Source organism: Rhinoderma darwinii, chromosome 9 (genome assembly GCF_050947455.1).
Source record: "Rhinoderma darwinii isolate aRhiDar2 chromosome 9, aRhiDar2.hap1, whole genome shotgun sequence".
NCBI lineage: Eukaryota > Metazoa > Chordata > Amphibia > Anura > Rhinodermatidae > Rhinoderma > Rhinoderma darwinii.
This window is the reverse complement of record NC_134695.1, coordinates 85,386,766-85,414,351: the sequence shown is the minus strand read 5'-3', so window position 1 is coordinate 85,414,351 and position 27,586 is coordinate 85,386,766. Positions and strand designations below refer to the sequence as shown.

The following is a 27,586-nucleotide window of genomic DNA, read 5'->3' as shown; positions in this document are numbered from 1 at the left end:
ACGTTGATAGCGTGGAAATGGAGACAGACAACCCCTCCCTCCCACATCGACTTAGTAACTAGAATTAGGGAAATACGTACAATGGAACATATGACGGCCTCTATTGACAATGAACTGGACAGGTTCAAAGTGGTGTGGGATCTGTGGGACAAGTATTGGATACAGGGATCTCAAGATTAGGTTGTAGGTGGAGCTCCGACTATCCCCCCCCCTCACCCCCTTAAACCCCTGTGTTTTTTCCCAGATGTTTTGTCTGTCTATTGAAAGTTACTGTCTTACTATGTGAATTGCATGGCCCTTCATGCTGCTCTAAGTTATATGTATATTTTTGAAAAATTTTCAATAAAAACACAGTTGAAACCAAACCCAATACTTATCACAGCTTAGGCTTTGCAGCAATGTAACCAACCAGTCGAGATAATCTTCTGGCATCTACGGTAAACGCATTAGGCTTCGTTCACATCAGCGCTGGCTTCTGTTAATGGCTTCTGTCAGACCTTTCCGTCAGAGGAACCCATGAAGGGAAACCATAGCTTCCGTTTGCATTACCGTTAATTTCAATGGTAATGGTTCCGTTGCAAATGGTTTCTGTTTGTCTCCGTTCCATAAGGTTTCCGTTGTTTTGGTAGAATTAATAGCGTAGTCGACTGCACTATTGTTTTTGCCAAAACAACGGAAACCTTACGGAACGGAGACAAACAGAAACCATTTGCAACGGAACCATTACCATTGAAATCAACGGTAATGCAAACGGAAGCTATGGTTTCCGTTCATGGGTTTCCCTGATGGAAAGGTCTGACAGAACACATGAACGGAAGCCCGACCCAGATGTGAACGAAGCCTTAGCCGCACAAATATCTCTCCAGTCCTGAGGGATTGCTACAACGTATCAGCGTAGTAAAGAGCCATCAATCTCTAGTCCAGGCATTTAGCTGACTAAAGACATGGCAAAATAAATATCAAAAGGCCACATTCTACAAATTTTAAAGAAACAAATTGTGATAAAGAATGTATCCTCTCATGAACCACAAAGTTGTCCCTTTCATCCACAAGTGATTAGAGGGATAAAAGGACAACATTATATAATTTTCATGCAAAAAAAAAACAAAAAACCTACGAAATTAGTGAGAATTAAATATTTAGTCATTTTAGGTAGACTTAATACCCCAGCTAAGGAATTGCGCTGCTCAGTTAACAGATGACAATTCCGGGCGTCTCCACTTCACTATGTCACTTGTGTTGACACCACCTGAAAATCTAATTGTGCTATCAGAACATACTGTCAAAGGAGGACAAGTTAACTACTGAGCCACCACTGCAGGCGGCTGCTTCTTTAAGCGCATTAGGTGTTTTCAGGAACATTTCCCACAGAAAGAATAGGCAGTAGGTCTCAGTAGGTGACATTACTAGATGAAATGAAGAGGCAGAAAGAGTGCAATAAGTGCTCTTCCAAATGTACTGCTCAAAACTAACACACAGAAAGTGGCAAGAGAATGATTTCTGCAATTTCAGAAGTTTAGCTTATCGCTTATGGATGACATTGCAATGAGGTTCAACTCACAACATATGGCAATCCGTCTATATGAGGTTAAGCAAACTTAAATCTCAAGTAAAATTTCAAAATTTCGTGTGATCCAAAAATCTAATGTGGCTTCTCATTCCGAAATATAGCATAAGGGTATATTCACATGTAGCATATGAGGTAAAGTTAAAAACAGCATAGAATAAAGGCGTTTTTATTGTGATTTGGTGTGTTATTAACTGCATCGAAAGACGCACCAAATCGCAAAAAACGCATGCGCCTCAATTGTTATGTGAGAATTTACCCTAAAACCTGAAAACATTCCAACAATTCCTCTAAAAAAATCACAGGAGGTGAAAACAATTTGAGTCACACCACTGTTAAGCGGTTATTATCAGGGGAAGCTCCATGTAGCTGCACATTGTCCTGCAACAGCCATTGCAGGAGTAATGTGGAATTAGGTGGCACCCATTCAAATTAATTGGCGATAATGTAATACACAGTAACATTGAGTCCTCCAGAGTGGAGATCTCAAGCAGGGGATCCCCATCTATAATGTCATTAGTCCCTAATAGGGCATATGAACAGGGGTTATTTTAATGGGGCAACACCTTGTTCGGCTGTTTTTCGCAATCGATGTTGCGGTGTATAGACTCAATAGAAAGTCTATGAGCCCGTACACCGCTACATCGGCTTCCTGGAAAAAGTCAAACAGAAACTAAGTGGCTCAGAACTCACATGGGCGCTCCTGCAGCTTCGTTTTAGCAATTGGTGGGGGTCTCTGTGCTTGGACCCCCACCGACCAAAACTTCTATGACATGGACACCATTTTTGCACATAACCCTACCAGCTTATCTGATCTCAGGATCAGTACAAGATAAATAATACTATATATTTACACAGAGGCTCTAGCTTTTATGTAGACTATATCCATATAAAAACCAAAAAATATTCTTCAATTGAAGACACGCTCTAAGGCCCCATGCACACGAACGTAAAAACGCCCGTAATTACGGGCCTATAGACTTCTATTGGCCACGGGTACCTCCCCGTATGCTTACGGGAAGGTGCCCGGCCCGTTGAAAAATATAAATCAACGTGTAAAAAAAATAGAAATTCATACTTACACAGAACGCCGTGCTTCTTCCTCCAGTCCGGCCTTCTGGGATGACGTTTCAGCCCATGTGACCGCTGCAGCCAATCACAGGCTGCAGCGGTCACATGGACTGCGGCGTCATCCAGGGAGGTCGGGCTGGATGTCGAAAGAGGGACGCGTCACCAAGACAACGGCCGGGTAAGTATGAATTTCTTTTACTTTTACCTCGGAAAGGGCTGCCCCTTCTCTCTATCCTGCACTGATAGAGAAGGGGCTGCCGATTAGTGCAGTGCATTTTTGCAGCGTCAACGTGCCCGTAAATACGGGTGGAATACTGGTGACACCGGACCCGTATTTACGGATGCAATACGGGTCGAACACGTGTGACCAAGGACCCGTATTTACGCCAGTATTTACGGGAGGGAAAAAATAAGTTCGTGTGCATGAGGCCTAAGACTATAAAAGGATTCTATCAAAAAAAGCAGAACCTGAATAATACCTTGAAGTCTATGGAAAAAGCTTTCCATAAAAAACTATTTTAAGAAAGAAGTCCAATTCCTCAATGAGCTAGTAGTATATAAAAAAAATAAAGGGAGACTGTGCAAATAGCATCGGGTCCAAAAATATATCATCACATCCGAACATCTCTTGTTCCATACACAAATCAGACTAGACTGTACCTCTGTTTTAATCATCGTCACTTGTTGACCATTCTTAGCCGGTCTTCTGTTTCCTGGTAAAGCATGCCATAGCTTCATCACTTCTGACCACATAATGTCCTCCATCTCAACATAATATTCTACATCTCAACACTAATCCCTGCTGCGTGTGAATGGAGAGCAGAGAGAGTGGTTGTCAGCTTTCCTGATTACTCTGTATCCTTCAGTCAAGCAGACGCCTTTCCTTGACAATGTAACGAGTGCCCCTACGATTAGCGATGACGTGGCCTGCAGGAGATCTGCTAGGAGTTGGCAGATCATCACCCCTTGCCAATCACACATGTAGAGGACTATAGATAAACATAGAAGAACATGTCTAACCACGGAAAAGCCAAGCGATCAGGGCAGAACAACCAAACAGCATTACATGATGAAGGAACAAAAGATTAATATTATTATGCCTGCAAGACCAGCATAATAAGCATCAAAAATACTAAGCAATTAAGCTAAAATGCATCCTACTGGCTGATTGGATGCCATGTTCTGTTCCCTTTATCTATACAGTCTCTATTCCTTCACACATTATATCTAATCCCTAAATCCTTCCACTATTGAAGAAGTCTTAGCACAAATATGGCTGCACCGGAAAGTGGTCTAGAACCATTACTCAAGACCTTTTCAAGACTTGAGCTCTTCTAAGTACAGTCAAGAGAAGCCGCAAGTAACTGAAGGTGCCTTTCACTGTAACAAGCACTTTAGAAGCGAAGGGTAAAGGATTTCAGATCCCAGACCCCCACCAATGAAAAAATATCATATCTCTGTGACATATGAGTTTTACATATACGTAATTGGAAGCCTCAGTGAAACGCGCGTCAGGTCAGCGGTGGTGCTCTGGATCTGTTCTCTTCTCTTGGCGAAGTCAAATATTTATGTATGTATTTTTACTATGTTTATACTATGAATGCACCTGTATATATACTATTGAGCACTGACATATTGGTTTTATTTGGGTGCAATACTAATCCATTACTATCAGCGTGTACATAATGTGTATATATATATATATATATATATGCACACATACACACACACACACCTCTTTCATGTTGTCTTTTGACTAATCATGTGCTATTTGTTAAGGGCCTTTATACCCAGATCACCAACTGCATAGTTTTTTTTTCTCCATCTTCTTTGTGAAGGCTCTATATTAGCTTTTTTAGCCATTTATGTTTTTTTATATGTTATGCAATAAAGATTGTTTCGTATATTTGTAATTATGGTCGTGACTTTTTCTGTATGGGTTTAGATATTTGATAGTTCACTTTGACCACTTAGCATGGTGGGGCACTGGCCTGGTTTTCAATCATTGGAACGTATTTTTTTATTTTATTTAAAGGGGTACTTCGGTTTTAGCAAATACATATTATTCTTTGTATGAAAAGTAGTAGAATTTTCCATATATTCATGCTGTATCAATTCTTCACAGTTTTCAAGATCTCTGCATGCTGTCATTCGATGGGATTTTTCAAAATATGTCCTGGTCATGTGATGGAGACACAGGAGCACTTTACAGTATGTGTAGAAGAGCGGTGTCCTGTAACGTGACGTGCACCTGTGTGTCCATCACATGAAAAGATTTTTATCCCTTGGTACAAAACAATGAAGGCCCCTACTGAATAATTACAAGCACAAATATTGAAAATAGCAAGGAATTGATACAGAAAGTATATATATAAAAATGAAAACTTTTGATTAGACAAAAATAAAATTTATTTTCTGAAATCAGGATGCCTCTTTAAATAAAGCTTAAAGGGTTGTCCCAGAATCGACAGTTATCAACCATCCACAGGATAGGTGATAATTGTCTGATCACTGGGGACCCCAGCGCTGGGACCTACACAGATTGCAAGAACAGGGGTCCCGAACCCCAGTTTCTCCACACTGCTCGCCCACAGTGAGGGAGAACATCAAATGGAGCGGAGGTCGAGTATGCGTGTGGCTGTTCCATTTATAGTCTATGGGAATTATGGAACCAATCGAGCACAGCGCTCCGCTGTTTCTATCAATCCTGTAGAAATTGAATAAAGAGGTCAGCACAAACTCGACCGCTGCTCCATACAAGCTCCTCCTCACTGCAGGGGCATGAAGTGGGAAGGATCTGGGGATTCAAGACCCTTGTTCTCAGGATCGGTGGGGGTGCCAGAAGTGGGGGCCCCAGCAATCAATTATTTCCTATCCTGTGTACCCCTTTGATCATAGTAACCTGAAAAGTTATGCAACTTTCTGTTTGCAATCAATTCCTCTCCATTTTGAAGATATGTTTGCTGTCAGTGAATGTACTTTGTGTACATCCAGAGGCTGAAACCTATTTTCATCATATGCAAAAATTACAAGTGCACGGTTTATTACAAGAACCAGACCTGTGTCAGCTGGATGTGATCAGGACAAGTTTTTAGCCACTGAGTGTAAACTAAAAATGTTTGTTTCAACCAACAGCAAGCAGAAAAGTTTGAATGTAGTATTATTGCCACACGTATTTGCAACACTTTATAAAATTTTCATATAACCACCTTTTGTAAAGAAGCAGTTCTAGGAAATGCTTCTTGAACGGCTTCTTTATAAAACTGTGATTAAAAACTACATGATAAAACCGTTTTTTTAAATTCAGTTTTCCTGCTCCATTTTCTTTTTACGCTCTCTGAAGTCCATGAGACAAAAACACCACAGAATTGTGAACAAAGTCTTATTATGAAAAATGTCGAGGTTGGGAGAAGAGAACAGTAAAAGATTTCTGAGAACAAATGTATTAAACAGATGATAAAACACTAGTCAGCCATCATCCAGTGCAATAAACTTTTCCACCATCTAATTCTTATTTAGGGTTAATAGGGTATTGCAATTCAATGAAGTAACAAATCTCAGTCACTCCAGGCCTACTTCTGAGATATATGTTTCTTAACTAATTACACAATCTGTAATTAGTTAGTAAAATCTTATCAACTGCTGGAGAAGACAGTCTAAGTGAAGGGAAAAATAATTATGTATAACTGTATCAAATGAATAGACTCTTTGGGAATGCATGCACACAGAATGAAACAATAATTCCTTTCATCTAGGGCCGCTGGTGTATCGTCCTTTTATTGAGGGTTTTTGCACTGAACTCTGTAATTCTAGCTCTGGAAAAAAATAAAGCGAAAAAAAAAAGAATCCGGCATCTAAATGAGACTGCGATTTCATGTGAAATAGTCAATTTATAACAATATGCCATGTTTAGAAAACAAGCCTATCCAAACACTATAATTACAATATGCAATGGCAGCCATAACCCAACATTAATGCGCTAGATCCTGATACATTCGTCAAACAGAGTTTTTTTTCCCTTTCCTCTTCGTTCAGGGTAGTTTTAAGTTCAGGGACAGAGACCATGTCTTCATTAGAAACATTAACATTCACAGACTGTAGTAAATTTTGACAGTGAAAAGGTCTCTGTAACCTTTTAGTTGTGCAGAAATTTACTTCCCAAGAAAATTACAGCTGGCACTGTCTTAATTAATGCGAGCTTTCTTTTCTGAAAATTGTGGGCTTGTCAGGGGGAAAAAAAAAAGGCAGAAAAACCTCAGTTTAAATGGCTGGACACACATAAAAAGACGCGTATCATACGAAGGCTGCAGAGAATAACCATATTATAAGTAGTTTTGCCCCATAATAGTATGGAAGGGCTTTAATTTTACCTAAAGGGGTATTTCTAAACTAGGAAATAATGCATATTTATTGTATAATAAGAAATAATTACACTTTGTAATATATTTTAGGTCTATTCCTTTGTTTTTAAGATTTCTACTTGCCGTTGTTGAAGCAGCAGCACTCATTGAAATCTTACTTCTTCATATTGAAACAGAAATCTTAATTTTTATTAAGTTTTATTTACCCATAAAGATCTGAGAGTGACAACTGTACAGTAATGAGACAAGTATCCCATGACCAAGATAAGTTTCTATGTTCTGGAAATCAACAGTAAAGATTCCAGAGATCTTAAAAATGATGAGGAATTGATATATATAGTATATTAGAAAAGGTTATCAATTTTCATTATGTAATAAATTAACTTTATTTGCTGAAACGGGATAACTTATTTTACATTTTAGTTTAGTTTAGAGCTACTTTGCTAAATGTATTAGGGAACTATTAAAATAATAATTCCCTAATATAGCATTAGCGTCACAATATTTCCTGTTTGGTGGCAAATCAATACTGCTGGGCTGCTAGCAACACTTTTATCCCTTAAGGCCAAGCCATTTTTGGCCATTAGGATCATTCATTTATTTTCCAGTGTATATATACAGGATATTGTGCCAATACATAGAAATGTGCATTGACACAAGTTGGGGTATACCACGGGAACGCCCTAACAGGCTTGTATAAGAGACAGTCCTTGGGACCTTTCCCTGGTCCCAAGCTGTCGCCACAGTGAAGTTAGTCTGGGGCTGTCTCATACGGAGGGCTGGCGGTCACAAGTACAAGGGAAGTTTGATTGTTGCGCCGAACGGATTAACAGACAAGATTAGCTTTTCCCGATGCCTAAAGTTGCAGCAGAAAAGCAGCTGTGTATTACAATCATTCTCCTGCCGCTAATTATGTGGGCACAGTGGAAGTACCCATGTGATAACCTTGAAGTAATAATACGTCAAGGTGCCCCAACTACCCGAGGCCCTTGACATACTATTACGTCATGATGCAATACGTGGTTTGATTCCTTTCAGGTTCCCATCTATAGACAACTAAAATTTGCAGGAACAAGGTGGAAACTAAATTCCCTGGGACACCCAGCATTTTAATTTTGGCTCAGGTCTAATTTCATTATAAGTTTTTCATTTAGACAATTCCTTAATATAATCAGTAAAACAGCTACGAAGTTAATTTGCGCTTTAACTAAGGACTGGACGCAAACCCCGCCTGCTATATTGACAACTAAAAACAAAAAAAAGTCCTCAATGCATTCAGGAGCTTGGTGCTTCCACCAAGTGCTAAATCTACGAGGCTAGGCTCTCACCGTCAGCATCCAGCTGGATCTCAATTTATAGAGGAGGTAACAGATCACTTCTGGTCAGACAGAAAGATACGCTAGGCCTCAAGGATGTTGCACCCCATTGTTACTCAAAGGAAAAATCCACCCAAAAGTCATAGAGATATTTCAGGAGATCAAGTCAACGATAATTAATTTTAATTTCCATAACTATAGTATGCAAAACCTATTTAGCACTGCTTAATGGGAACCAGTCATATCAAACATGCTGTACAATCTGATGGTATTATTTTATAGAACAGAAGTAGATAAACAGATTGATATAAAGTATTGTGGGAAAAGATTCAACATAATCTGTAATTTATTGATATACATCCCTGCTCACTGTGGGCTTAAGAGTCCAGTAGGCGGTCTCATCCAATGACTGACAGCCTTCCCTTTATAAGTGTAAACATAGAAATACTGTAGCTGTCAATCACTGTGTAGGACATTGCCTCATTTACCTCTGAAGATGCCATATCTACGGCGAAACATTTCAGGGATTGGAGGGCATTGATCTAATGTTTTAGCAACACCAAATGGTTCTGTGTATTGAGAAATAGGGGATGCGTTCTGCAGAGATAAACATACTGCGCTGCTATTGTATATGACTACTGCCCTGGTATAGATAGTCATGTAATTAATTTTACCATTAATATCACAAACCCAAACCTTGTTAGGTTTTTAATGCGTATTTTTCAAACTATAAGACGCAGTTTTTAGCAAGAATAAATCTTGCTAAAAAGTCCCTGCGTCTTATAGTCTGCAGTCAAGGGACCCGGCATCGCCGGGCCCCATGACCTCTTCATTAATTAACCCCTTCCCAACCCATGACGTTGATGTGCCGGCACATCATGAAGCGGGGGTGATGTATGGAGCGGTGTCAGCTTTTGACACGCTGCTCTAACGGCCAGGAATAGCAATTTCCCTGTTCCTGGCAGTTTAATGGGCTTGTGCCATAAAACACATGTATCCCCCTATCCACAGTATAGGGGATACATGTGTGATCGATAAGAACGGGGACTGAAATTCACCAAGAGCGCTGCATGAGAAGCTGTGACTTCCGCATTCTGTGTCCGGCAGCTTCATAGAGATCAATGGGATTCTTCTGCGCATGCGCGAGCGGCTCTCCATTGATATCTATGGAGCTGCAGAACAGATAAGCCGGACACAGAGCACGGAAGTCCAGGCTTCTCATGTAGCGCTTTGGGTGACTTTCGGTCCCCTGTTCTCCTTATCGCTGGGGGTCCCAGCGGTCGGACCCCCAGCGATCTCACATGTATCCCCTATCCGGTAGATAGGGGATAAATGTGTTTTATGGCAAATCCCTTTAACTAGTTAAATGCTGTGGTCAATAACGACCGCGGCATTTATAGGGGTTTTTCTATGAAGGACATTTATGACATATCCACAAGATATGTCATAAATGTCAGATAGGTGCAGGTCCGACCTCTGGGACAGCACCTATCTCTAGAACGAGCCCCCTAAACCCCGTTATAGCTTTCTGTGCTCTCCCGGCCACTTGATTACATGTGGAGTTACTGAAACAGCGTAACTCACTGAGCTACGCTGTTTCCGTAACTCCCATAGAACTGAACAGTAGTTACGGAAACAGCGCAGCTCGCATGCTACGCTGCTTCCGTAACTGCCATTCACTACTATGGGAGTTAGGGAAACAGCGTAGTTACGCCGTTTCAGTAACTCTACATGTAACCAACTGGCCGCTGGTTCAAGTCCCCTAGGGGAACTAATAAAATGTGTAAAAAATAAATACATTTTAGATACATGTGCCAAAAAAAATAAATTAAAAGTTCAAAAAAAACCTTTTCCCATTTTTCCCCAAGCACAATGTAAAAAATAAAATAATTTGGTATCGCTGTGTCCGTAAAAGTCCGATCTATTACAATATACCACGCACGGTGAGTTTAAAAATGTAAAACATCAAAATAGTTTTTTGTTCACCTTAGTGCTTAAAATATGAACTGAAAAAATGTGATCAAAAAAATCGTATGTACCAAAGAATGGCGCCAATAAAACTACAGCTCGTCCCGCAAAAAATAAGCCCTCACACCGCTCAATCGATGAAAAAAACATATAAAAAAATGTTGGCTCTCAGAATGTGATGAAACAGAATAAATTATTTTTTAGTAAATAATTTTTTCCCTATAATAATTTCTGTTGTCTAAAACCTGGGTGCGTCTTATGGTCAGGTGCGTCTTATAGTCCGAAAAATATGGTAATCTAGTTTTAAGTTCACACCAGTAAAAGTTATGCTTTATTCATAGGTTGACATGAAAAATGATGTAGGGAAATTTCTTTAGTAGTGCGGGAATAGGGTATAATTTGCCTTTCGGGAATCAGTTGTTACTATTACATATAGCTTCACCCGCCTCCTATTGGGTTAATTTTTTTTAATTCCAATTTTTTGAATCATTGAACTGCCCACTGGACTCATACACCACAGTTGACAGGGATGTATATTACTAAATTACTGGCCATCACGGCGGGTTTGGCCGGTGACGACGATTCTCATGGCAGTCTGGGGGCCTAATGAAGGCCCCCAGGTCTGCCATCTTTCTACTTTTAAAGGAGGTTCAAAGGAAACTGTCAAGATCGCGATATACTGCAATACATTAGTATTGCAGTATATCATGCAAGCGATCCAACAATCTCTGGTTCAAGTCCCCTAGGGGGGACTAATAAAAAAAAAAGCAAAAAACTGTTAAATAAAGTTTTTTCCCCCAAAAATTATATTTAAAAGTTCAAAATTATTTTTTTTTAAAGTGGTAAAACATAAAACAAAAAACATAAAAATTTGGTATCACCGTGATCGTATCAACCTGTAGGTGAATATGTCGTTTGTACCGCCTGATGGACGCCGTAAAAACAAAACCCCCAAAAAAATGGCTTAATCGCTGTTTTTTGCTCATTTCACACCACAAATAATTTTTTAAAGCTTCCCAGTACATTATGCAGTACAATAAATGGTGCCATGAAAAACTCCAACTTTTCCCGCAAAAAAAAACCAACTCTCATATGGCTATGTCGACGAAGAAGTAAAAAAGGTTATGGTTTTTGGGAGGCGGGGAGGAAAAAAACGAAAATGGAAAAACCCAAATTGGTCTGGTCTTTAAGGGGTTAAAATAGTTTGCGCACCCAGCACACCCTTCTTTTTGGAAATCACTGTTTCAGTAATGTGATCGTCTGACAGGTATCATTTTTAGTAAATAATATTTGGCTGGATTTCCCCAATAAAGGTCACATCGGCTTGTCATCCTATCCTTGACAAACAGAATGTTATTACGGTCAAGTGTATAGACCGCAAAATGTCATATGCATCTGTAAACAGGTGCATGGTGTGATGGTGACACGGCTCTGCAATTTAACAGTACTGGTCTATAGTATATTTGGTGGGACAACCAGAAATGAGCAAATCTTCCCACTAGTGGATTCCGGCATGGGTGAAGCTATAGAATTCCAACAGCCCTGCAAGTGGATAAAACCACCATCTATTTCTTTCTAACGAGAGATGAGTAGATATTTCTAGTAAATAGACAGACCTCCACATACACTGATTTTGCAACAGTGTCTGCTCCATGTCCTTGTATAAACATGAGACACATGCTTCGTGCCTCCTCCGCTGATTTATCTGCTTGCAGCTCACATCTTTCTTCTTTCTTTTTTGCGAATAGTTCCCCAGAGACTGAAAAATAATACATCACTGTGTTCTTAGGCTAACAATAGTTAACACATGACATTTGTGTGTGCCCCAAGATGATGTACAAATATGTTTTACAGGGCTCTTGTATGAAAATCATGAGATCCCATTTCCTGTGCCCTTATAATAATGATAACAGTGCACATTAGTCCTTGATTTTACGGTTCTCTGTGAGTTTGGCATTCATTTGAAAGCAGCTAATGTCAGCGAGAAATCTATATGTACCGTAGTTGCTGGTAATACATCTTCAATCTATTACAGAAAAACGGATTTAATTCGAAAATACAGCTCAGAAAAGCGGTCAACTTCAAGTATCAACTTAAAAGGAAAAATACATAAGCGTTAGCTGTTGTCCACCCAAATAATAATAAATTATACAAAAGTACATCTAAGCCTATAAATACCAACTCTTTTTCGTAGATATAATACTTGTGCTGTACAGGCCTCATATATATATATATATATATATATATCCAAAAAAGAGAGATAGAAGCAGCACTCAAAAAAACTCTGGTTTATTCATCCAGCATCCACTGCAACGTTTCACCTTCTCTATGAAGGCTTTTTCAGTGCCGCTCCTAGTTGGAAATCCAATGGAAAAATGCAGCTTAAAACAAATTAAAAAAATACATACAGGTGGGACATGTACCGTTGCCCCAAATGAAAAGGCCTTGGTAGTCATTTAATCCTTATTCCTTCAATGCTGGTCAAATATCTTTGCCAGTGGAAATCTTTAACATAATGGGAACGATTTATGAAAACTAGTGCACAGGAAAAATGGAGCGGCTGCTGCGCTCATTTTCCAAAGGGCCTCTGAAAGATGAGAAATTAAATCTTGTTGTATGCTACACACGTTTTTTCTTGGCACTAATTTTGGTACGGCAGCATATTGTAAGTGTAGGTCCGTCTAACTATTATGCCAAACAGCACAATAAAATATTGTCCAGTTTGTGTAATAGTTCACTAGTAAGAATACAATAGACTCATGCTTAGAAGTCCACTGTCATGATGAGGAGAATGCTACCCCGGCATCTTCAGCTTTACTATCCCGAGTGATGGCGGCCGATAATTAAGCCAGTATACAGCAGCAGACATCATAGGTGAGGGAGGCAGGTGCACCACTCTCCTCAAAAATACAGCTGACTTTTAAGCATGAGTCCGCTGTAGTGTGTCTAGTAAACTATTACACAAACTGCACAACATTTTTTTGGTGCCGTTTAGCATAATAGTTAATCGAACTTGTACTTATAAAGGGTTGCCTTTAAAGAGGCTCTGTCACCAGATTTTGCAACCCCTATCTGCTATTGCAGCAGATAGGCGCTGCAATGTAGATAAGAGTAACGTTTTTATTTTTAAAAAACGAGCATTTTTGGCCAAGTTATGACCATTTTCGTATTTATGCAAATGAGGCTTGCAAAAGTCCAAGTGGGCGTGTTTAAAAGTAAAAGTCCAAGTGGGCGTGTTTAAAAGTAAAAGTACAACTGGGCGTGTATTATGTGCGTACATCGGGGCGTGTTTACTACTTTTACTAGCTGGGCTTTCTGACGAGAAGTATCATCCACTTCTCTTCAGAACGCCCAGCTTCTGGCAGTGCAGATCTGTGACGTCACTCACAGGTCCTGCATCGTGTCGGCACCAGAGGCTACAGTTGATTCTGCAGCAGCATCAGCATTTGCAGGTAAGTAGCTACATCGACTTACCTGCAAACGTCGATGCTGCTGCAGAATCATCTGTAGCCTCTGGTGCCGATGTGTCCTCGCTCGTCTGACACGATGCAGGACCTGTGAGTGACGTCACAGCGTGATCTCTGGAGAACACGGCTGTGTCTGCACTGCCAGAAGCTGGGCGTTCTGAAGAGAAGTGGATGATACTTCTATACACAACGCCCAGCTAGTAAAAGTAGTAAACACGCCCCGATGTACGCACATAATACACGCCCAGTTGGACTTTTACTGTAAACACGCCCAGTTGTACTTTTGCAAGCCTCATTTGCATAAATACGAAAATGGTCATAACTTGGCCAAAAATGCTCGTTTTTTAAAAATAAAAATGTTACTGTAATCTACATTGCAGCACCGATCTGCTGAAATAGCAGATAGGGGTTGCAAAATCTGGTGACAGAGCCTCTTTAACTAGTGAAGCATATTTTAATTTGTCTATCTTTAGTTCCAGGAAATGGATACTTTTAATGAAAGTTTATACTGACCATATAGATCTTAAAACATACACAGTTTGAAAATAATCCAACACAGACCCCAGAGTATTGATCATGGCAACTTTATTGACACTTTCTAATAGTTTATGTGTATGAAGCAGTTGCATAAAATAATTGCGTTGTTATAGTTTTCAAGTTTTGGTTATTTATTGGAAAATACTGTGCACGTATGATTAATCAGCCAGGGAGAAATTGACTACCGTGCAGCAGAAACTGAGTTCTCACTCCCTTTTGTATTATAAATGGGCGCTTTGCCTTCTGCAGATTTATCTGTGAGAGTACAATTTGCTTTGTTGAAATTGTTGTTTATGCTGCGTCTGCTACAATGTCTAAGAAATGATCTGCCTCTTTTATATTAAAGGGGATGCATCACAGATAAGACAGTCACCACAGCTTGGAACATGGAGCTAAACACTGCAGGTGTTTACAAGAGGAAACACATGATTTGTTACTGGTGGTTTATAAAACACTTTCTCTATGGGTCACACATCACTCAATGAAGGAACTGTGAACTATATTAATAATTTGAATTATATTAAATATCCCGCTGAAAGAGTCCGATAAACTTCTGATTGTTTGCAATAGGATTACACTGCGTCCGAATTAACCCCTTAAGGACACGGCCAATTTTAGCCTTGAGGACAGAGCAATTTTTTTTACATTTCCCTCTTTGCATCCCGACGCTCATAACGCTTTTATTTTTTGTACGACGTAGTTGTATGAGACTTTGTTTTTTGCGGGACGAGTTGTACTTTATGTACGTAACATTTTTTGGTACAAATACATTATCATTTAATTTCTATAAATTTTTAATTAGATTAAAATGCAGAAAAAAAGCAGTTGTGCAGCAGTTTTAATATTATTTTTTTTACACCATACACCGATCATAATACATAATGTTATACATTTGTTGTACAGGTTGTTACGGTCGTGGCGATACCAAATATGTCTATATTATTTCATGTTTTGTGACTTCTATTTTAAAAAGTTGATTTATTATAAAAAATTTGTGTTTCTGTGTATTTTATTTACTTCTTATTTATTTATTTACCATTATTTTTTCTTTAGATTCATTTAACTTTTTTTTTTAATCCCATAAAGGGATTTATCATTTTTATTTTTATTTTGTAACTGTAATGTACTGGCATAGATCTATATGTCAGTACATTAGCCTGTTACTGATCGTACACAGGCAGTTGTTAGGGCATACCTCAGTATGCCCTAACAACAGGAAATATGTTCAGACAGCCCTGGGGTCCTTCACTGGACCCTGGGCTGTCTGGCCATATGAGTTATGAGCTTTGATCGCGTCAGTTATTTTCTGTGACGCGATCAATGTGCAGTCCCCTCTCCTTGAACGCCGCGATCAGCTGTCATCACGGCGTTCAAAGGGTTAACAGCGGAGAGAAGATGTTTCTCTTCTCTCCGCTGTCAGAGCGGGGCCGTGGCTGTGTATTACAGCCGTTGCCCCGCTCTCGATCGCGCGCACAGACGCGCGCAGGGACGGCTGTCACACAGGACGAGTATGCTCGTCCTAATGCGCGAAGTGCTCGCCGCTCAGGACGAGCATACTCGTCCTGTGTCGGCAATCAGTTAAACCATCAGGCAGTCCAATGATTTTACTGGACACACGGAATTCTCCCTAAACTTATTTTTACAAAAATATGTGTAAGACCTCATTCACACTTGCATATTTGGTATGAAAATACAGACATTAAAGGGGTTGTCCAGGGAAAAAAAAATTCTAAAAAATGTCCCCCATCCTTGATTTGCCTTCCCTAATAAACTTCTAACCAGTTTCTGTTTGATTTCCATCATCACTGTTGCTTTTTCTGTTTGTTTACATCCCTTGCTGTTTGTTTACATCCCTTACTGGCTGTTTCCTGTCTTGTAACCCACTATACCCATGATCCCCTGCTGCATCTGAGGAGACAGTTGCATCCGCCACCTTCCTCCAAAGCACCTCAGCTATTTGCATACTGCCACGCCCCTCTATGGTCACATGGTCCTTCCCTGCTCTAATTACAGATTACAGGCAGACGCTCCCTCCCTGCACACGGTCTGAGGCCGGATTACACGAGTGTGTGCCTTTTGGTTGCACAAAAAACACGTCGTTTTGTGCATGCAAAAGGTACATAACAGCTCCGTGTGTCAGCCCCGTATGATGTGTGGCTGTGTGATTTTTGCGCAGCCGCCATCATTATGACACTGTTTATATGTTTGGAAACAGATTGATTTTCACGCACCCATTGACTTCAATGGGTGCGTGATGCGCGAACAACACACAAATATCGGACATGTCGGGAGTTTTACGCAGCGGACACACGCTGCGTGAAACTCAGACATTCTGCACGGCCCCATAGACCAATATAGGTCCGTGTGAGGCGCGTGAAAATCACGCGCGTTGCACGGACGTATTACACGTTCGTCTAAATAAGCACTTACACAGTAATAATCATCATTATCCTTTGTGCCTCCATCTATCCCTGATCTAAGTACAGGCACCCGTCTCCCTCCCCCGCCCCTTCCACAGCCTGATAAATGTCAGGGTATGTTCACAGGCAAAGACGTCTCAAAATACGGAGCCATTTTCAAGAGAAAACAGCTCATGATTTTCAGAAGTTTTTTGTGCAAATCGCGATTTTCGCTGCGTTTTTTACGCCCGTTTTTGGAGCTTTTTTCACTACAGTCTATGGAAAACGGCTCCAAAAACGTCTCAAGAGGTTTCCTGCACTTCATTTTCGCAGTCGTTTTTTTATGTGTAAAAAAAACACATAAAAAAACGCTCCTTCGGAACAGAACGCCGTTTTCCCATTGAAATCAATGGGCAGATGTTTGGAGGCGTTCTGCTTCAGATTCTTCAGTCGTTTTTCGGGAGTTTACGGCCCGAAAAACGGACGAAAATAGGCCGTGTGAACATACCCTAAGGGTATGTTCACACGAGGGCGTCCGTAACGGCTGAAATTACGGGGATGTTTCCGCCTGAAAACATCCCCGTAATTTCAGCCGTAACGGCATGTGCAGGCGCTTGAACGCTGCGTCCATTACGGACGTAATTGGCGCTGCTATTCATTGGAGTCAATGAATAACTGCTCCAATTACGCCCAAAGAAGTGACAGGTCACTTCTTTGACGCGGACGTCTATTTACGCGCCGTCTTTTGACAGCGGCGCGTAAATATACGCCTCGTGTGAACAGACAAATGTCTGCCCATTGCTTTCAATGGGCAGATGTTTGCCAACGCTATTGAGGCGCTATTTTCGGACGTAATTCGGGGCAAAAACGCCCAAATTACGTCCGTAATTAGTGCGTGTGAACATACCCGAAGTCTGCCCACTCCACCTAAGTCAGACATCTTGGTACACACAATCCAGTCAGCACATTTACCTCACCTGCTGCTGGATCTGTTCCAATAGATTCTGTATTAGGCCCTGTTCACACTGAGTTTTTTTGCTGGCAGAAAATTCTAAATCAAGATTCTGTCTTGAATTTGGAGGCAGATTTTGACCTGCCTGCACGCCGTTTGCCACGTTTTATGCCCGCGGCCATTGAGGGAAAAAGAAGCGACATGCCCTATCTTCGGGCGTTTACTCCTCTGACCTCCCTCTGACATCTATGGGAGGCAGAGAAAGCGTTTTTGCAGCGTTTTTGCCCGTTGCGCTCAATGCCCGCGGGCGAAAATCGTGGCAAACGGCGTGGAGGCAGATCAAAATCTGCCTGAAAATTCAAGCGAAATTTTGAGGCAGAATTTTCAGCCTGCAAATAACTGTGTGAACAGGGCCTTACAGTGAAGCAAACACTAAACACTACTCCAAACAATGGTAAAACATTTCTTTTTTTTTTTACATAATTTACTATAAATGTATGTAAGGCCCCATACACACTAACGTGCTTTTGTGGGCGCAATTCCCCCGAAAATCCACGAGAGAATTGCGGCCCCATTCACTTCTATGGGCCCATGCAAAAGACTGTGGTTTCCAAGTTCCGTGCATGGCCCAGGACCCTGGACCGCGGAAAGAACGGACATTTCTTAGTACGGCCGTGTTCTGCGGTCCAGGCTCATAGAAAATAATAGACGCGGCCATGTGCACGGCCCGCGATTTGCGGGTGGCTCGCGGGGGACACTCCGGGGCAGGCCGACCCGAAGATCACGGCCGTGCACATGGCTACGGTCGTGTGCATGAGGCCTTAGTGTGTCTCACTATTTATATATATATATATACATACATACACACACAAAATTATAGATCTATATATGTATATATATATATATATATATATACATATACACACACACACAGTGCGGGAACTACAAGTGTGAAGAACGATGAGAAGGTGTGGACGACGAGATTGTCAGAGGAGGGGGCGTGTTCTGTGATTGATGAAGCTCCGTGTCTTTGCTAAGACAGCACTTTCGACTGTGTAAAGACACGGCACGTCATCAACTACCTTTAGGCTCTATTCACACAAGAGGGTCTGAGTGTCCGCGGTTTTGGTCAGTTTTCTCGGCCGTTTTGCATCTGTTCCGTTCCGGGCCATGCTTTAGTTTTTAACCCGTTTTGCACCCATTTTTTTCCTTGTCCGTTTTAAAAACGGATGAATTTAATTTGTCAATTTCCTGCCACACACTGCCCCCTGTAGATAATGCCACACACTACCTTCTATAGATACTGCCACAGCCCCCCTGTAGGTAATGCCACACAGCCCCCCCTGTAGGTAATGCCACATAGTCCCCGCTGTCGGTAATGCCACATAGCCCCCCCTGTAGGTAATGCCACATAGCCCCCCCTGTAGGTAATGCCACACAGCCCCCCTGTAGGTAATGCCACACAGCCCCCCTGTAGGTAATGCCACACAGCCCCCCTGTAGGTAATGCCACACAGCCCCCCTTGTAGGTAATGCCACACAGCCCCCCTGTAGGTAATGCCACATAGCCCCCCTGTAAGTAATGCCACATAGCCCCCCTGTAGGTAATGCCACACAGCCCCCCTTTAGGTAATGCCACATAGCCCCCCTGTAAGTAATGCCACATAGCCCCCCTGTAGGTAATGCCACACAGCCCCCCTGTAGGTAATGCCACACAGCCCCCCTGTAGGCAATTCTACACAGCCCCCCTTGTAGGTAGTGCCACCCCCCCTACTTTCCTGTAGGGGACGGCTCTGGAGAAATCCCTCACTTCACTGTCCATATATGAACAGTGAAGTGAGGTACTTCTCCTGGAGCGGAATCCCCGGCCACATCGGCGGGGATTCCGCTTCATTAGTCCCTGACGTCACTGTCCATATATGGACACAGTGAAGTCTGTGACTTCTCCTGGAGCGGAATCCCCAGCCACATCAGCGGGGATTCCGCTTCAGAAGTCCCTGACGTCACTGTCCATATATGGACACAGTGAAGTCTGTGACTTCTCCTGGAGCGGAATCCCCAATCCCGGGCTTGGGGATTCCGCTCCTACAGTGAGCAAATAAACACCCTCCTCCTCCTCCTCACATGCGCTTCGGACTGTGAGGAGGAGAAGGAGAGAGCGAGCGACGGCAGGCACGGCCGTCACAGTACACACCGTCTCCACGTATTAAAACTTGCGCATGCGCAATGAAACACGGCTGCTGAAGACGCAGCCATATCATTTAGCAGAGCATGCGTGGTAGTGTCAACCACGCATGCTCTAAGCAGATAGGGAAAACACGTGGTACAGTTACGTAATTTATGACGTAACCGTACACTGTGAAAACCGGAAACCGCAAACCGGAAGTTAGGCGCGAATGGACGGGTATGCACAGGAAGTGCAAATTTTACATGGACAAGCGGTCACGTGACGGAAGAGGGGATACGACGATACATCCAGCTAATCAAACGTAAGTACCTTACAAAGTTAAATGTTTTTTATTGTTTAGTTTAATTAAAAATAATTTTTTACTTCCGGAAAACCCCTTTAATAAAGAGCTAAATGCAGACAATGCCGGGGAACTCAGCAACAGGTTACAAAAGGCCCAAATGTTGCAAAACCTGCGACTTTTGGGCTGTTTCCGCTACTCTCGTCACTTTTCAAAGAAAGTGGGCGAAGCTTAGCGGAATTCTGGCATGGCCTTTGTGGCCTGAAGCATTTACTATAATTTATGCCAGAAACTTGCGAAATTATAGCAGAAAATTAAGCCAGCTCTTGGCTGGCGTAGATTTCCTTCAGTGGCGCACGGACAACCGAAGATGCGACAATTTTGCTACGCTATAGTTTACAGTAATTTATGACGGATATGCGACGTAGTAAAGCCCTGTTCACATCTGCGTCAGGGCATTCCGTTGTTCGGCTCCGTCAGAGGAGCAGAACAAGGGAATGCTGGACGAAACGGGTCCGTTGCAACACGGACATCAACGGTGGCCAAAGGAACACATTTACTTTAATGGGTTCCGTCGGCTTTCCGTCTGGGTGTCCGTGGTTTTACAGGAAACAATAGTGCAGCATGCTGTCGGACCTGCAAGGAAGGCCCTAACGGAGCCTCCAACGAAGATATGAACAGTCCCTGAGAGATAAAGAAAGACATGGTTGTTTGGCTGGAGAATACAAGTTGTCACACTCACTTTAGCTGTTCCCATGTCACAAGACCCCTTCGATTTGGTCGCTCTAAATGACAACCACATTGAAAAGACTGTTAGGCAGCGCATATACATAGTAACTAGCCTTTCAGATATGACTGGACGGAAATTGCTCACAATAGAGAAAGAAAAGCAGCAACACAATGTCATCCACCATACAAAACAGCACTATTAAGATTACTCTAAAAATGTGCTGCTTGACTTTAAACTGCCGTGCACATTTATCCAGCTTTAGACATATTGGGCTTCATGCAACCAACCTGTACTAGATGCAAAGTGGCCTTGTTGCCCATAACAACCAGAGTTCAGTTTTCACTTCCTAATTTGCACTGAAGATAATTAAACAATCTTTAATCGGTTGCTGAATGTAACAAGGCCACTTTGTTTCTGACAGGCTTTTGATATATCAAGTCAACTTTGACAAGACGCAATTCAAAACTTGAAGGAAAAGTGAAAGACGACAAACACATCAATGCAAAAAAAAAAAAAGAAGAAGAATAACACACATCATGAAGAAGTCATTAAGCGAACTGGAGACCAAATTATAAGACAAATCATTCTGGAGTAACACTACTGATATAGTCACCAGGACTCGTAGTTAAATTGACAGTAATTAATATTACTAGTTGCCCCACATTGCATCGGTATTGGGAACAAAGTCTGTATATTTTGGGATATATGGATTTGGTCAGTTTGGGAATTGATACTCCCAAAAAATTATTTTTGATTTAATTGATCATTATCATTAGACTTACTGTTTTACAGAAATGGATTTAGTCAATTCCTCTTAGATTGGAGGACTGGAGATGGCAGATGTTTGTCAGCGCTATTGAGGCGCTATTTTCAGACGTAATTCGGGGCAAAAACGCCCGAATTACGTCCGTAAATAGGCCGTGGGAACATACCCTTAGGCCAGGTTCTCACACACAAGTTTTGACACAGTTTTTGACTCAAAAACAGAGCCAAAAACTGCATCAAAACTCTGTGCGTCATGATCTTGGCCTAAATTACAAAAGAAATTGGCAATATAGCAGATATAAATTACTGAAAATTAAATTAAATGTTTTTCTTTTTGTATGTTGATTGTTTTCCCTGCGGAGGATTGGTTATTCTTCTTATCTAAAAGCCCTTTTACACCGTCCAATGATTGGTCAAACGAGCGTTCAGATGAACGCTCGTTCCCGATCATTGCACTATATAAATAGGGCAACGAACAGTCGATGAACCAGTATGCACTTGTTCATTGGCTGATCTGCTTGTTTATGCGGCCAATAAAATGGTCGCTAAACAGGGAGATGTGCTGCCGACATGCTGGAAATGTAAGAGGACGAACGATTGAAGTAACGATCAATCGTTGTAACGTCTATGGCCATGGCCCGTCGTTCTGACTTACCCCTCGACGGCCGTGGCCATGGACATCTGACTTGTGTGCAGCGTCGTCCTCCTGTGAGGTGCCGGCACTCACTTCCGGATACCGAGACTGTCTTCGGAGGGCGCACGTGCACGTTCTTAAAGGGCCAGTGTGCGCATATTGCAGGAAGTCTGCAATCTAGCCCAGGATGCTATGGGCTATAAAAAGGGCTCTGCCCTCCTGTTCCTTGCCAGAGCGTTGTTTGTTACCCAAAGTTTGTCGTCCTAATGGTTTCCTAGTGTCTTCCAGTGTACCCTGTTCCGGTATCCTGTTTCCGTGCTATCCTGTTCTAGTGCCGTGCTGAGCTGTTGCCATATTGTGCTGCGTTCCACGCCTGTTCTGCTACGCCACACCTGACGTCTACCCTAGTCCCAGACGTGCCTGCCTTGCTACTGTCTACGTTGCCTCAGGTATCTTCTCTGAACTATTGACTCTGTACTTTACCTGTTTGGCCAGCTGCCAGTGGGTCCACACCCCGCATCGTGAAAATCGTCTTCATACATTACTGATCATCGCGTCTTGTGAAAGGGGGCAAACGAGCTCAAAACTACGTAGTCTTGTTGACTGACGCTCGTTTTCACAGCCCATGTAAACGGACCCTCAAACTCGGGAGGTTATATCGTGTTTACATTTTTGGATAATACAGTAAAACTAATGATATGACGAAGAACAACATTTAATTAAGATACTTATTTAAAAAAGAATAATAATACTAGTAACAGCTTACCAGACACAGAAGTATTGAATCAACATAGCACATAGATGTTGGTCATAGCATCTTGCATAACGTCCTGAAATAAATAACACCACAGTATTGAGTTCATGGTTTTAGACATGTAATAGATATTACATAGCTCTTAGTTGGAGACAAGTTATTGATATTAATCATGATGTGTTGGATTTATCACTCCTTGATAATTGTTACATAGTGCTGGGTCTGGGTGTGTTGTGATACATCAGATATTCCAAAAATCTGAGTTCTGGACGCTGTGGAAATTAGGTCTCATACAATACCGCATTTGGGATCCATATCAGACCTCTACAGGAGAATTTTGGGCCTCACAGACAAGCACAGAGACACTACACATTGCTACAAAGGATGCAATATGGGCCCATACTACAAACCCTGTACTGCAGTCCAGGTGGCACCTTATGCATCAGTGCAACCTGAATGAATCCTTACACCTCTTGCACACGACCAAGTTCGGGCCGTGAAAAGCGGTTAGTGTGTCGGACAGATTTCCAGGCCCAACCGTGGTACAGGTGAATGGGACTCCTGGCATCATAGACATTTATGATGCTAGGAGTCTCTGCCTCCTCACGGAACTGTTTTGTACTGAACAAAATTATACAATTATTAACTGCAGTTCCGTGATTAGGAAGAGACTCCTAGAATCATAAGGCTACATTTATGCGACACGGCCATCTCTCAGCCGTTTTCAGAACAATGAAGTTCTATGGGTGTATTCACATGGTCGTTTTTTTTTTTTAACGATCTGTGAATATTGGCCGTCAAAAAATAGGACATGTCCTATTTTTGGCCTTTTCACGGCCAGACGGCTCCCATAGAAGTCAATGGATCAGTTTTTACCGGCCATTTTTCATGAAACAATCCTTGTAACGGTAAAAACTGATCCTGATCCTACTCTGAGCGCTGAGCCCGGGGAAGCCCTTGACATTACTGTCCATATAAGGACAGTGATGTCGGGCTTTAAACAATTGAAGCCCCGGCCAGAGCATGGCAAGGACTCCAAGGACTCCAGTCTTATAGATAGCAAACCCCCCCCTGCCTGACGATAGCAAACCCCCACCCCTCGTAGATAGCGCCACTGTAGGAGCGGAATCCCCGGTGGCCAGAACCCGCTCTGGCAGGGGATTGCGCTCCTGAAGAACGCACCGGCATCTGGGTACCGCTGTCCATATATGGACAGGGTCTTCCCCAGAGTGGAGTCCCGGGCAGAGCGCTGGTATCAGCTCTGCTCCAGGACTCTATGGAATTCCCTGACAGTGTGTCAGGGTCTTCCCCAGAGCGGAGTCACGGGCAGAGCGCTAATATCGGCTCTGCTCCGGGACTCTGTGGAATTCCCTGACATCGCTGTCCATATATGGACAGTGTGTCAGGGTCTTCCCCAGAGCGGAGTCACGGGCAGAGCGCTAATATCGGCTCTGCTCCGGGACTCTGTGGAATTCCCTGACATCGCTATCCATAAATGGACAGTGTGTCAGGGTCTTCGACAGAGCGGAGTCCCGGGCAGAGCGCTAGTATAGGCTCTGCTCCGGGACTCTGTGGAATCTTCTGACATCGAAGTCCACATATGGACAGCGATGTCTGGGGTTTCCCCAGAGCTGGAGTCCCGGGCAGAGCGCTAGTATCGGCTCTGCTCCGGGACTCTGGAATTCCCTGACATCGCTGTCCATATATGGACAGTGTGTCAGGGTCTTCGACAGAGCGGAGTCCCGGGCAGAGCGCTAGTACAGGCTCTGCTCCGGGACTCTATGGAATCTTCTGACATCGTTGTCCACATATGGACAGCGAAGTCTGGGGTTTCCCCAGAGCTGGAGTCCCGGGCAGAGCGCTAGTATAGGCTCTGCTCTGGGAAAGCCTCTGACATCGCTGTCCATACATCGACAGTGATGTTAGGAGCATCCTCAAAGCAGGAGTCCCAGTGATGTCAGGAGCACAGCTGGAGTCCCAGGAAGAGCCTACAAGCGCTCTGCCCGGGACTTCAGCTCTGGGGTTGCCCCTGACATCTCTGTCCATATATGAACAGTGATGTCAGGAGCAGAGATGTAATCCCAGGCAAAGTGCAAGAAGCGACTCCAGCTCTGGGCAAGCCCCTGACATCACTGTCCATATATGGACACTGATGTTAATGGCTTCCCCAGAGTTCCGGCGCAGAGCCTATACTAGTGCTCTGCTCCGGGACTCCGACTCTGGGGTTGCCCCTGATATCACATTCCAGTCCAGGAGGATATTTGGGGTGTGTGTGGCATTATCTGCAGAGGGCACTGTAGCAGCATCTGCGGAGGGCACTGTGGCAGCATCTACGGAGGGCACTGCGGCAGCATCCACGGAGGGCACTGCGGCAGCATCCACGGAGGGCACTGCGGCAGCATCCACGGAGGGCACTGCGGCAGCATCCACGGAGGGCACTGCGGCAGCATCCACGGAGGGCACTGCGGCAGCATCCACGGAGGGCACTGCGGCAGCATCCACGGAGGGCTCTGCGGCAGCATCCACGGAGGGCACTGCGGCAGCATCCACGGAGGGCACTGCGGCAGCATCCACGGAGGGCACTGCGGCAGCATCCACGGAGGGCACTGCGGCAGCATCCACGGAGGGCACTGCGGCAGCACCCACGGAGGGCACTGCGGCAGCATCCACGGAGGGCACTGCGGCAGCATCCACGGAGGGCACTGCGGCACTATCTAAAAAGGGGCTGCCCAATCTTGACATGTGTCTGCCAAACACTGCCGGACTGCATTTAGCGACACTTAAACTGGAAAACTGGAATGTTGAAATAAGCACGTGGAGAAATATCTCACATTTTAAACCAAGCGGTATTATTATAGTAATGTAGTGTTATAGTAGATCAAATAACTAATTGATTAACAATAATTTTGTATTGTATTACATTTTAAAGTAATGCGGCACGTCAACTTCACATTTTTTCTATATGTGGCCCACTTATCCGGCCGAGTTTGAGACCCCCTGCTATAGTCATAGCTGTCCCAGGAGATTTTGGAATCCCCCCTACCCCTACCATTAGACACACGTAGAATTTGATCTCATTGGGAAGGACTTACAACATTTAAAGGAGATATTCCGGATGTAAGTTGTGATGGTTTAATTTAGTTCAATAGTCCACATTCAGATGTAAAAGATTTGTTGCAGAATTGCAGTGTTAATTTTGCACCGAAAATCTTCAATAAAGTACAATACTGGTGGACGGGGCATGAAACAATTGTGCAAATTTTAGGGCACGCTGCAGATTCTCAAATCACTCTAAGGCCTCATGCACACGGGACATGCACATGGCCGCCGCCATTGTTTTCAATAAGCCCGGACCGCAGACCAGGGCCGTAATAAGACATGCCCGTTCTTTCTGCGGTCCGGGCTCCCGGGCCGTGCAAGCACCGCAAAAACTACGGTCGTGTGCATGGCCCCATAGAAAAGAATGGGGCCGCAATTCTCCCGTGGATTTTCGGGGGAATTGCGGCCGCAAAAACACGTTCGTGTGCATGGGGCCTAAGGCCTGGTCTGAGTTTTGAGGTGTTGTTTTTGATGCAAAAACCGTGCCAAAAAATAGCCTAAAACGCTTCCCACTGATTTCAATGTGTGGCGGATGCGTTTTTTTGCCACAAGCGGAAAAAAAATGCTCGTGGGAAAGAGAAGCGTTATGCCCTTTTTTCAGGTATTTCCGTCTATGACCTGCCATTGACATAAATGGGAGGCAGAAAATGCAGTTTTGGCTTCGTTTTTAGCACGCGGCGCTCAATGGCCGCGGCCGAAAAAAACCAAAGAGAGTGCAGGCAGGTCAAAATCTACCTCAAAATTCCTGAAGGAATTGTCAGCGGATTGTGTATATGTGGGTGACTGGTTTTATGTAGCAACTGTTTCTACGGCTCTTGCCTCGCCTCTACCGTAGTTTATCAGGATATTCTAGTCAGCAAAGCATTGTTTAGTAAATGCAGGAATTGTTTTGCTTTTTTGTTTGCAGAATGGAAGTAAAATATTTTAATATTTTTGTAAAAACAAAAAACAACAAAATAAACAACATAAAATAAACAATATCAGGAGCTGGACCATATCTATATATTACTGTGGCCATTCCATCCACTCATGGATGTTTTGATGTGCCGCCCGAGTCTCATCCGTGGAAAGATCGGACGTGGTATATCATTCCATGGATCGACTCATCCACTGAAGTGAATAAACGGGTCCGTGAAAACGATCGGATGCCGTGAAAACGGCCAGAGCGGCACTCGGTCACGTGCAACTGACTTTAGTCTTACACACGTATGCACAGCGAAAAAAATGGAGCCATTTCTTAATATATTTGGCGCAATCGTTGCAAGTTATTTTGCCGAGTCCACCTCGTGCCGCTTTTATTTTATGCGGTTAATATCAGAGTAATGTTACAAAATATGGATCGTCTCCCGTACAACTTATTTGAGGAGACACAGGCTACACGGCGACTTTGGTCGAATCGTGACATCGCAATTAACGATCGTCAATGGGGACGACGTGACAGACTAGAGTGGCATCAAAAACCCAAATCTGCTGGATTTTTGGCCAGAGATCAATGCGAG

At 43.0% G+C, this 27,586-nt stretch overlaps 1 protein-coding gene across 5 annotated transcripts in view; it reads right to left on the bottom strand.

The window, feature by feature from the left end:
- Window positions 1-27,586, bottom strand: part of TSHZ3 (teashirt zinc finger homeobox 3) — a 265,339-nt gene that overhangs the window by 237,365 nt on the left and 388 nt on the right. For all 5 annotated transcript variants that reach the window (XR_012850642.1, XR_012850641.1, XR_012850644.1 and 2 more), the window contains exon 2: window positions 23,001-23,064. The gene's annotated coding sequence lies outside the window, so the exon portion shown is untranslated. The remainder of the gene's footprint in view (window positions 1-23,000; window positions 23,065-27,586) is intronic.